Raw genomic sequence first — 10,458 nt, 5'->3', positions numbered from 1 at the left:
AATTTATTTATTTCTTTTTCCCAAATATCTCTTTGTTTGATGAAAATATATTATTAAAGTTATAGAAAAAGTAATAAAACAACAGTATGAATTTGAATTTCAATCTAAAGAAGAAAAAGGTAAAGAGAAGTGGTATTAACAAAAATCTTAAATTAAGTTTGAAATTGGGAAAATAGGTGCAAACAAGATATCAAATTAAGTAGGACTATTTTCGGTATTAAATGAAATTTAAAGAGAAACTTTTAACAGTAATAGAGGTGTATGAGAATGCTTCTAAATTTGATGGGGCTAAAAATTACTTCATTCTTCCTAAACTTATCATACTTAATCTCTTTTTATAATGCTTCATTTATTAAGAGTTACGATTTTAGCCAAGGGTAGTCATTTTCAGCCCTCACTTTGACAAATTTAACCTTAAGTAAAATTACTATAAAGGATATTACAAATTCTAGGTACACCCCTACTTTATTTTACATCTTCCTTCCATTTATTTTTTATAACATTTAAAACTCATAGTGTATCATTTTAAATTACTTTTCACTTCTCTATCTTATTTATATTTTTTGGTTAAATCCAGATATGATTTTTCATATCTTCATCTTTTTCCTTTTTTTTTACAATTATCTACCTTAAGTATGTTAGTTCTTCTTAAACTTAAAGTTATAAACTCACTGTGGAGTTCCTAGGAATTCTTCTAGGAATACATATCTTTGTACTCAATAGTTGCCGGTTGATGGAAGAAGTAAGGAAAATATATTTTAGTAATTAAAATATTGAGTTTAGGAGACTTAAAAGGGAAAAAAATTTAAGTCTAAAAGGGTAGTTTTGGTATTAAGTCTAAAAGGACAATTTTGGTATTAAGCGGGGTTCAAAAAGAGATTTTAAAATATAAATATAGTGTACTTAATCATGGGGGTTACTATTACTAGTCGATTATACGAGGGCTAAGATGACTTTCCATCTATAACTATAAGAGTTCCAGTCACAACCATAGGAGGATTTTGTCAAGCAATTGGGCTAATAAAATGGGCTTGGGCCCAATCGCAAGGCAAATATCTAAATAGTGAAGCTGTTCCAAATTTTATTTAACTTATTAAACTTAATCTGATAAGGTCAAAAAATATCTCTTTCATGATATGGATTATCTCCCAAATAGGACTTAGTGACTACTAGATTCCAAATCTGATTTAAACTATTAACTTAGTCTGATAAGGTCAAGAAATATATTTCTTTCTTGATAGAGATTATCTCCCAAAAAAGAGGACTAATGTTCTACTAGGATTCCAACCCCTTGGGTTCAACTATAAAACAGAGGTTTGCCCTCTCATTAGGCATGGAATCTCCATAGTCAATCTAGTATTCAAAACCATCTATTTGTCCTAAAGTTTTTACTCTAAGAACCCGACACCTCCACCGTAGTCCTAGCTCCAACAGATCCTGGTAATTCTATCTCCATATCTATCAAATAACTCTTTCAGCCTCGCTGACTTGAGCGTCAGAGTGCCTACGACAAACACCACCCCGATGTTTTCAGGAGCTTCACGTTTGCCCTTTCATAGTTCAGGTCTAGCGGATTGTCAGTGGCTTCAACCTCACGGGATCAGACCCTATTTTATGACGGTAGATTTTTTGCATCTACAATATCTATATCAAAATTTTGTGCAAACGACACCTTCCTCTTTGCCTCCAAATCCACCACCAAACACAATAACTTTAATCCACAGCACGAATACACTTCAAACTCCCAACAAAATGTATTTAATCAACTTCACCAATCAAATCTTAATCGAAAAAACAAACCTTGTTACGCAAAGGCACTCGAGATGTATTCGGCGGAGTGGACGGTGAGGTTGACTTAGGGGTGCATGGGGATGAGAGCGGAGGTGCGGGGTGATAAGGCGCAATGACTTCTTTGCACGCGCAAGCATCACACGAACTGCCATTGCGAATGGTGGTTTGCTGCGACAAAGGAAAGGTGGTGGGTGTGTTTTAGGTGGGGTTGTGCGGGGGAACTTCAAAAGTCGCCGGCGACAATGGGAGTAGGCAAGGAACTGCGATGGCGGTCAATGAGGCGGGATGGTGAAGGAACTTCCAAATGGTTGTTCTTCACTTTTGGTTTCTTTGATTGATTTTTGGAGTTGTTTGGGAGTGATTTTGCAGGAGGTTTTGTTTGGCCATTGATTGAAGTTGATTTGTTGCATTTTGGGAGATTAGATGTTGAAAAAACGACCATTTTCCACTCACCCATTGGCACCCACCATTGTTTGCAAAAAAGCCACAACCAACGGTGTCTGTGTGGCGGTAGTGGCAGTGGAGATGAGGAGGGAAGATGAAGAAGAAGAAGGGAGGGTAATTTGGTAATTGTACCCCTACATATTTAGATGTCATTGATGTGTTACTTTAAGGGTGAGGATTGGAATAAATGAAACTAGGGGTGAAAACTTGCCTTTTCGCCACTTTTGGGTGGGAACATGTCCTTTGCTCTTTTTTTGAGTGATGTATGCTCTAACCTTTTATCTACTAGACCCTTTTCATCTTTTTTTTTTTAATTAATAATTTAGTTTTATCCTTTTATAAAATGACTAATTTGGACAAATTAAGAATAGCAAGTATAATCAAGATATGCAATTATTAGAATATCCCTAATTTCCACTCCAAATAAACTTGTTAGATTATTTTTTCAATGCGTACTTCATTATTTTAACTTAAACAAATGTGAAAGTATTTTCCTTTTCGGTTGAAAGTCATTTGACCGGCAAATTTTTCAAATAATATTGATAAAACATATTCGATCGGCCCAGAACGATTCATGAGTTTACACCTTCGATGGCCCAGACTGATTCATCAGTTTACACCTTCGATCGGCTCAGACCGATTCATAAGTTTACAAGTTTGATCAGCCTAGACCGACTTATAAGTCTACACTTTCGATCGGCCTGGGCCGATTCATGAGTTTACACCTTCGATTGGCTTAGACCGATTCATGAGTTTACACCTTCGATCGGCCTAGGCCGATTCATGAGTTTACACTTTCGATTGGCTTAGACCGATTCATGAGTTTACATCTTCGATCAGCCCAGACTGATTCATGAGTTTATACCTTCGATTTGCTCAAACCGATTCATGAGTTGATACCTTCGATCAGCCTAGACCTATTCATAAGTTTACACCTTCGATCGGCCCAAACTGATTCATAAGTTTACACCTTCGATTGGCCTAGACCGATTCATAAGTATACACCTTCGATTGGCCCAGACCAATTTATAGATTTACACATTCAATCGGCCCAGACCGATTGAAGGACTTGCACCTCAAATCGATAAGTCATCGACCCAATCCACACAAAGATCCATCCGACCTAATGAGCTGTTATCACTAATCCGCTCAGTCTGCACTCATTCGATTAGATCTTCTCTCTAGGCTAAATACTCTTTAACTTAGAGAGTGGGGGCTTAACTGTTAGGGCTAAAAATTGTCTTGGGCTTGACGAGGCACAATAACGAAATAAACATGTCACGGCCCAAGGCCTCAACCCTATCCCAATTGGGCCTACGCTTAAAATCACCTTGTGAACTACCCACTCTATGAGTTAGAATATCCTATAAGCTAAGCTAAACTGGGTTTCAACCCATTAGCTTGCAATAGTATATAAATAGGAAATCAGAATCCCATTCTATTTCCTCTTCTACTAAGATTCCAAATCTTACTCATACTATCAAACTTAATCTAATAAGGTCAAGAAATCATATCTCTTTCATGATAGGGATTATCTCCCAAAATAGGACTTAGTGTCCTACTAAGATTCCAANGCACCCCATAAATTCCTTAAAAGCCCTTCATTCCCTATTTTTTTTTTTAATATTTTAAAAGAGTTAAATTTTATTCCTTGCATTTATGGAATAAACTCCACCATCGTTATTCCTAAAATAAAATTTTAGATATTTAAATTGAAAATTCAAAAGAAATTAAAGCTAAAAAAAAATTATGTGAACTAATTAAAAACTTACAATTTTATATTTCTTGTAACCTGTTTTGTCCCATTGTAAATCTTTTTCCTTTATTAAAACTTTTTTTTGTTTTGAGAATGATTTGAATAACACAAAAGAAATTAGGGGTTTATGAGATAATAGTGGGGTGTCAAAAGCATTTGAAAGATTAGGAAATTAAAGTTAATATTAATATTTTAATTTAGGGATGAATTTGTCATTATATTATTCATTAAAAAGTGGAGCTTCTTTAGTTCATGAATGGAGTGTCAATAGATCCACTGACGTGTAAATTGTACTTTCTATTCTTTTAAGCAAGGCAATTGATGTCAATAGATCCACCTTGTTTAATTTGTATGGGATAATTCCTAGAAGGTGGATATTCCTTGTAATTTGAAGGTAACGGTTGCACCATTTATGATATTGGTAGAAAACAACATTGTTCAAGGAAATGAGCTTCTAATTTTCCGAGAGAAAGACTTTATCCACTTTGAAGTTTCTGTCAACTATGGTTTATGTTCTCTGTTTTAAAATACTAGGATTTACCCTCTTTAATTTAACAAACGTTCATATAATCAATTTAGTTGGAATAATTTTTCTGTTTAAAGACTAGAATGCTCTTCATTTTGATATTTTCCCAGTTTAAAAAGTCTAAGCTCCGTTTGGTTCACTATTCTGGTGCTTTTTAAAATAATATTTTGAAAAAAAGTAAAAGTTGAGTTATAAAATAGTATTTTGAGAAAGATAATTGTTAATTTTTTGAGTTGAATAAAGTAGGATTGGATATTAAGAATATTGAAACAAATACATTTTTGGGTTTTTAGAATAAAATAGCAGAAAAATAGTGAAACAAATGCAACCCTAGATTCTGCATCGAATTATTTATTTCTTCTTAACAACCATTACAATTAGGAGAGTATATCCTAGTATTTTAAACTGTAAGGCTTGGACTAATGAACCCGAAACCTAGGGGTAAATGCAATTAACTCTCTAATTTATAGCTTTGTGGCTTCTAATCTTTTTATTTTTAAGTGTTTTTGTCTGGCTTTTGAATAGCTCTCTGTGCACTGCACATGGCTCCACCTTTGTTTCGTTATTTTATTCCTAAGGGGTATTTGGATCATATAATGTTTTATTGTAAATGGATATTATATTAACGGAATAAAAGATCATCTTGAAGATTATTGAGAATGTTTAGAAAATGTGTTTGGTTGGTTCGAATAAATTGGTGAATAATATGTTTGGTTGGGAGGATAAATGGGTGGATATGTGTTAGGGCCAAAAATCGTCCTGAGCCTGATGAGGTCCAATAACGAAATGAACATGTCATGGCCCAAGGCCTTAAAATTATCATCTTAAAATATAATTGGTGGTTACCATAATTTATATGTTAACAACCCTTTTTCTAATTTTCTTATATTTCTTTTTTGAAAATTATCATCTTAAAATATAAGGTAATTTGTGTTTGTAAATATTATTTATAAAATTGTTGAGCTTTTTAAAATTTATAATTGTATATTTGGTTAATTATATTTTTAAATTATTTATTGTATATATAATATAGACAAAAAATCACGCAAGGGGAACTAGCTAAGGGTAAAACTTAACTCAATCGCTACTTTTTCTCTTACTTTTTGTTGTTTTTATTGATCTAGTATCCAAATTAAGCATAGAAGGGATCACACTGCCATAATCCACTAGCGCTAATCTTGTGTAAGTCAAGGATCGTGCGGGCAAAACCTACCGACTCCCTTTGACATTAACGAATGTTGTGTAAGTAATTCGTAATTGTAGGGTCATCAGGAGTGTTTAGTTTGAGCAAATCTTCTATCCTACAAATTTCTCATGAATGTCAGTTTCTTACACAACCTATAGTATTTGATGGAATATTATATCATCACTTGATAACAAAAACATCACTTCATTTATACCCGTAGCATAATCTCTTTAAAAGGAAAAAAAAAAAAAAATTAATCTTAAAAATTAAAATAAAGAAACCAGTTTGAATCATAAATACCTAGGGACATTTTATTAAAAGACCAAATCAAGTTCAAATTTAATTAAAAGGCCATGTACATATAAAGTGTTAAGTAAATAGCCTTATCATTGATTAAGGTTAATTAAACATGATTAGCAGTTAATTAAAATTAATGAAGTATTGTGTAATTTTTAAAAAATTATAATATGTCCCCAAAAAGCCGAAATTCTTGCAAACAAACCCAAACAACTTTTTCTTCTTCCTCCCGCCATTAACGCACCTCCCCTGGTTGTTTCTTCTAAGCTTTGTCTACATCTTCTTCTTCCTCCGCCATTAACATTTTCTTCTTCCTCCGCCATTAATATCTTCTTCGCCAAAGATCCCCTTCCTCCTCCTTCTCTTCCTAACATTTCGTCTAGGTATGTGTATCTTCTCTTTGCATTTTAAATTTTGATTTGCAAAGATTTAATGATGGATTGAGTTTGGGTTATGATTTTGATTTAGTTGTTTAGGTTGTTAGGTTGTGTTTGATGTAATGCAAGTTCAAAGGAGTGAAATTTGTTGAATATTTTCTTGCATTGTGGGTAGCTGGGGGTGGTAGCACCGATTGTAGGTAGAGATGACTGAAAATATGTTCTGTATTTGATGGATCGCTTAAGCGATCTTATGTATTGCTTAAGCAATCTTATGTATCACTTAAGCAATCTTGTATGTCTGGTTTAATGCACCAGATGGCAAATCGCTTAAGCGATTAGGTTTATGGCAGGAGATCACTTAAGCGATTAGGTTTATGGCAGAAGATCACTTAAGCGATCTGCTATAAGTCTGGTATATGGTATCAGATCGTTTAAGCGATCATGTGTATGACATAAGATCGCTGAAGTGATCAGACTTATTTATACTAGATCGCTTAAGCGATATACTTGATTGCTTAAGCGATCCAATATGCAATATATCAGATTGCTTAAGCGATACACCATATCGCTTAAGCGATACTCTAGAGATGCTTTTTAAAATTTGTCAACCCTTAATATATTGGTTAATAATTTTTGCTTTCTTGCATTATAGGTACTTGGTTATTATTAGACATGGGATAAGTGGTTTTGAATGTTGAATATTTTGGTGAGTGGGTGGAGGAAGAAAGTTGCTGGAAGTGGATTGGGAAGAGCAAACAAGTTAAAACAATTGCCGTGAGTACATAAGTTAGCTTTGATGAGTTGATTGATAAATCATTGGAAGAGGTGGGTTGAGTTGCTCATGTAGTGATATAGTTGTGAAATATGTTTTAAGCAGAGCTCCTACAAATTTTAAGGTATCCCCTGTTGTATTAATGTCTGATGAAGATGTGAAATTATTTATGCTTGATGTGGGCGATAATGTTTCGAGGCTGATTTTAACAGTTTTGGTTGTGGATAAAGCTTTGGAAGTTGGTTCAGGAGTAAGCACTGATTTGGGTGGGGAGAATGCTGGTTTTAATTTTAACTATGAGGGCATTGATTTCTTTATTGAAAAATCAAGAGTAGGTGGTGATTTGGGTGGTGAGGAGGACACTGTAGAAGAGGTTGGTCGTGTGGGCAGATTGAAAATGTGGAGGAGGAGGACCCCATACATGTTCCTGCAGATGTAGAGATGCCTATAAATAGAGATTATGCAGAAAGTGTATTTTGTGAGGAAGAGAACATTATGGTTGTTTATACAAGTTCAAAGGCAGCAATTGCGGGTAGTAATGAATCAGCTCATGTTTTTACTGGTGGATCAGACTTGTGCATAGGTTATTTATTTGATAGCAAGGAGGAAGTGGTGAGGAAGCTAAAACTTGTTGCTGTGAGAGCTAATTTTAAGTTCATCACCAAAAAGTCTAATTCATTGGTAGTGACGATTGCATGTTATGATCGAAAGTGCAAGTGGCGGGTGGGTATAGAAGGTCGGCAGTCTAAAAAATTTATTGTAAGCACATATACCTATGAGCACACTTCTGTGTTTGGATATATTTCAGGCGAGCATCGATAAGCCTCCACTGATGTTATTGGACAATCTGTCAAAAGTCAGTTTGTTGAAAGGAAATGTCCATCTCTTAAGGACATTCAGAGACTTATGCGCATAGAGTTCGATTTGCGATGTTAGTTACTAGAAATCCTGGAAAGGGAGACAACATGCACAAGATTTTGTGAGGGGCATGCTAGAGCATGGGTACGCAATATTAGAAGTGTACCGTTATATGTTTGAGTTGACAAACCAAGGTAGTAAGATGACTTTGAAGTGGGACAAGAATATGAGGTTAAAATATTTTTTTGTTGCTTACAGTGTTGTTATAAGGGGTTTTGTAAACATGAGAAATGTGTTGACTGTTGATGGTTTCTTTTTGATGGGAAAGTATGAAGGTACATTGTTGGTGGCCACTGCATAGGACAACGAGAATCACACATATCCTGTTGCATGGTGTGTGGTTGACTTTGAGAACGAAAAGTCGTGGACTTGGTTTTTCTAGCAATTACTTACAATAGTGCCTGACACTGATGAGTTGTGCATAATATCTGATAGACACAACTTTATAAAAAGGGGATTACCACTACTTACCCTCAAGCACATTATAGATTCTGTATGAGGTACCTTGGAGAGAACATAAAATAAAAGTTCACGTGCGCTGACCTCCTTCAGATATACTACATGGTAGCAAAAGCTTATGGAGTTGATGAGTTTGAGGAACACTTTCGGCAAATCTAAATCAAGGATGATAGAATTGCTAAGTATCTTGAGCATGGAGTAGAGCTTACTTTCCTGGAAGAATGTTCGATGTCATGACCATGAACATAGTTGAGTCCATAAATTCAAAGTTGTTAATAGAAAGAGAGTTTCCAATTGTTGCCCTTTTTGATGCAATCCAGAGGACATTATCACGGTGGTTCCATGAGCATCTTACAGAGTCAAATAATTTTACTGCAACCCTTTTTCCGTTAGCTGAAAAATTATTGCGAGAACATATGAAACTATCAAATGCACTATTTACCTATCCTCTCAATGCTTAAGAGTTTACCGTATGCAGCTATAGTCCGGATGCCCTAGTTAACATTCTTACTAAAACTTGCAGCTGTAAAGTGCTTGACATTCAACGTTTACCTTGTCCTCATGCACTGGCAGCATTGAAACACCAACAGAAACTGGATTTTGGTGCAAGAATTTACATGAAACTTTGCTCCCCTCTCTATATGGCAAACCACTACATGTTGGCTTATTCAGAAACGATATATCTAGTTCCTCCAGAAGAGCAGTGGCTGGTGCCGCTAGAGTTGGTTAAAATTATCATCCATCCACCATTTAAGAAGATAGAAAAGGGGAGAAAAAGAGTTAAGTGTATTCCATCAGCCTGTGAGGTTCCTCAGAGGATAAATAAGTTCTCTATTTGCAAGCAACCTGGCCATAAGAGAAGCAGCTGCCAGAATTGATCACATGCAAATCTAGAAAATCAGGTTCGAATTGATCAAATGCAAGAAAGCAAGCAATATGTCGTAAGATCAGCAGTTAAGATCAGGTATGGAAGTTAGACTTACAGTTTTGTAGTTTATGTGAAATGCATTTCTTATTGGGTTGTCTTGAATAATTGGATTGTCTTGAATTGGATCAGCTAGGGTTGTTAGGCGTTAGGCTGTTGATATTTGGGTTGTGGTGTTGTGTATACTTTGTGGCCAAGGCCAAGGCTAGATAATGTTGGAAGGGTTGCTATAGAAGAAGACGAAGAGGTTACTGTTGTTGCTGTTGCTAATGCTGAAGGTGTGCTAGATAATTGTGGAGGATGGAGAAGTGGCTGAAGAGAATGATGAAGAGGGAGGATGGAGGCTACTGGCACTGCTTTTATTTTGGGTGTATATAGGATTTTTGTTGTTGTATATAATGTTATAATTTAATGTAATTGACACATTTCAAATTTGTACAAAAGCAATTTAGTATTTCTTTCCCTTTTTTGAGTTTCAGTTTATTTAATATTCTTATTAAATGGCATTAAAGTGTTGATGCAATTAAGTTGTCAAATTTAGGAGAAAAGATGAAATTAATATGTGTTGGTGATTTTAGTTTGTCAAAATTTAGGAGAAAAGCTGGAAAAAATAGGTGTTGCCAATGACTGCTTAAGTGACTATATATATCGCTTAAGCAATCAAGGGTTTTTCTAAACAGGATCGCTTAACTGATACATAAATTGCTTAAGTGATTGTGCACCTAAGATGATCTTGATTCTGCCTTGGACTTGATCGCTTAAGCGATCGTAAATCACTTAAGCAACCAATGCTAAAAGTGAAGAATAGCTTAAGCAAAACTGTAAATCGCTTAAGCGATTATGCACCAGAGATGATCTTGATTCTGCCTTAGACTTGATCGTTTAAGTGATCGTAAATCACTTAAGTGACTGAGGCTAAAAGTGAAGAATCTCTTAAGTGAGACCCTAAATCGCTTAAGTGATCGTGCATCTGGGATGATCTTGATTCTGCCTTGGACTTGATC

The sequence above is a fragment of the Pistacia vera genome, unplaced genomic scaffold (genome assembly GCF_008641045.1).
Source record: "Pistacia vera cultivar Batoury unplaced genomic scaffold, PisVer_v2 Contig173, whole genome shotgun sequence".
Taxonomy (NCBI): domain Eukaryota; kingdom Viridiplantae; phylum Streptophyta; class Magnoliopsida; order Sapindales; family Anacardiaceae; genus Pistacia; species Pistacia vera.
Note: the sequence above shows the minus strand (reverse complement) of the source record.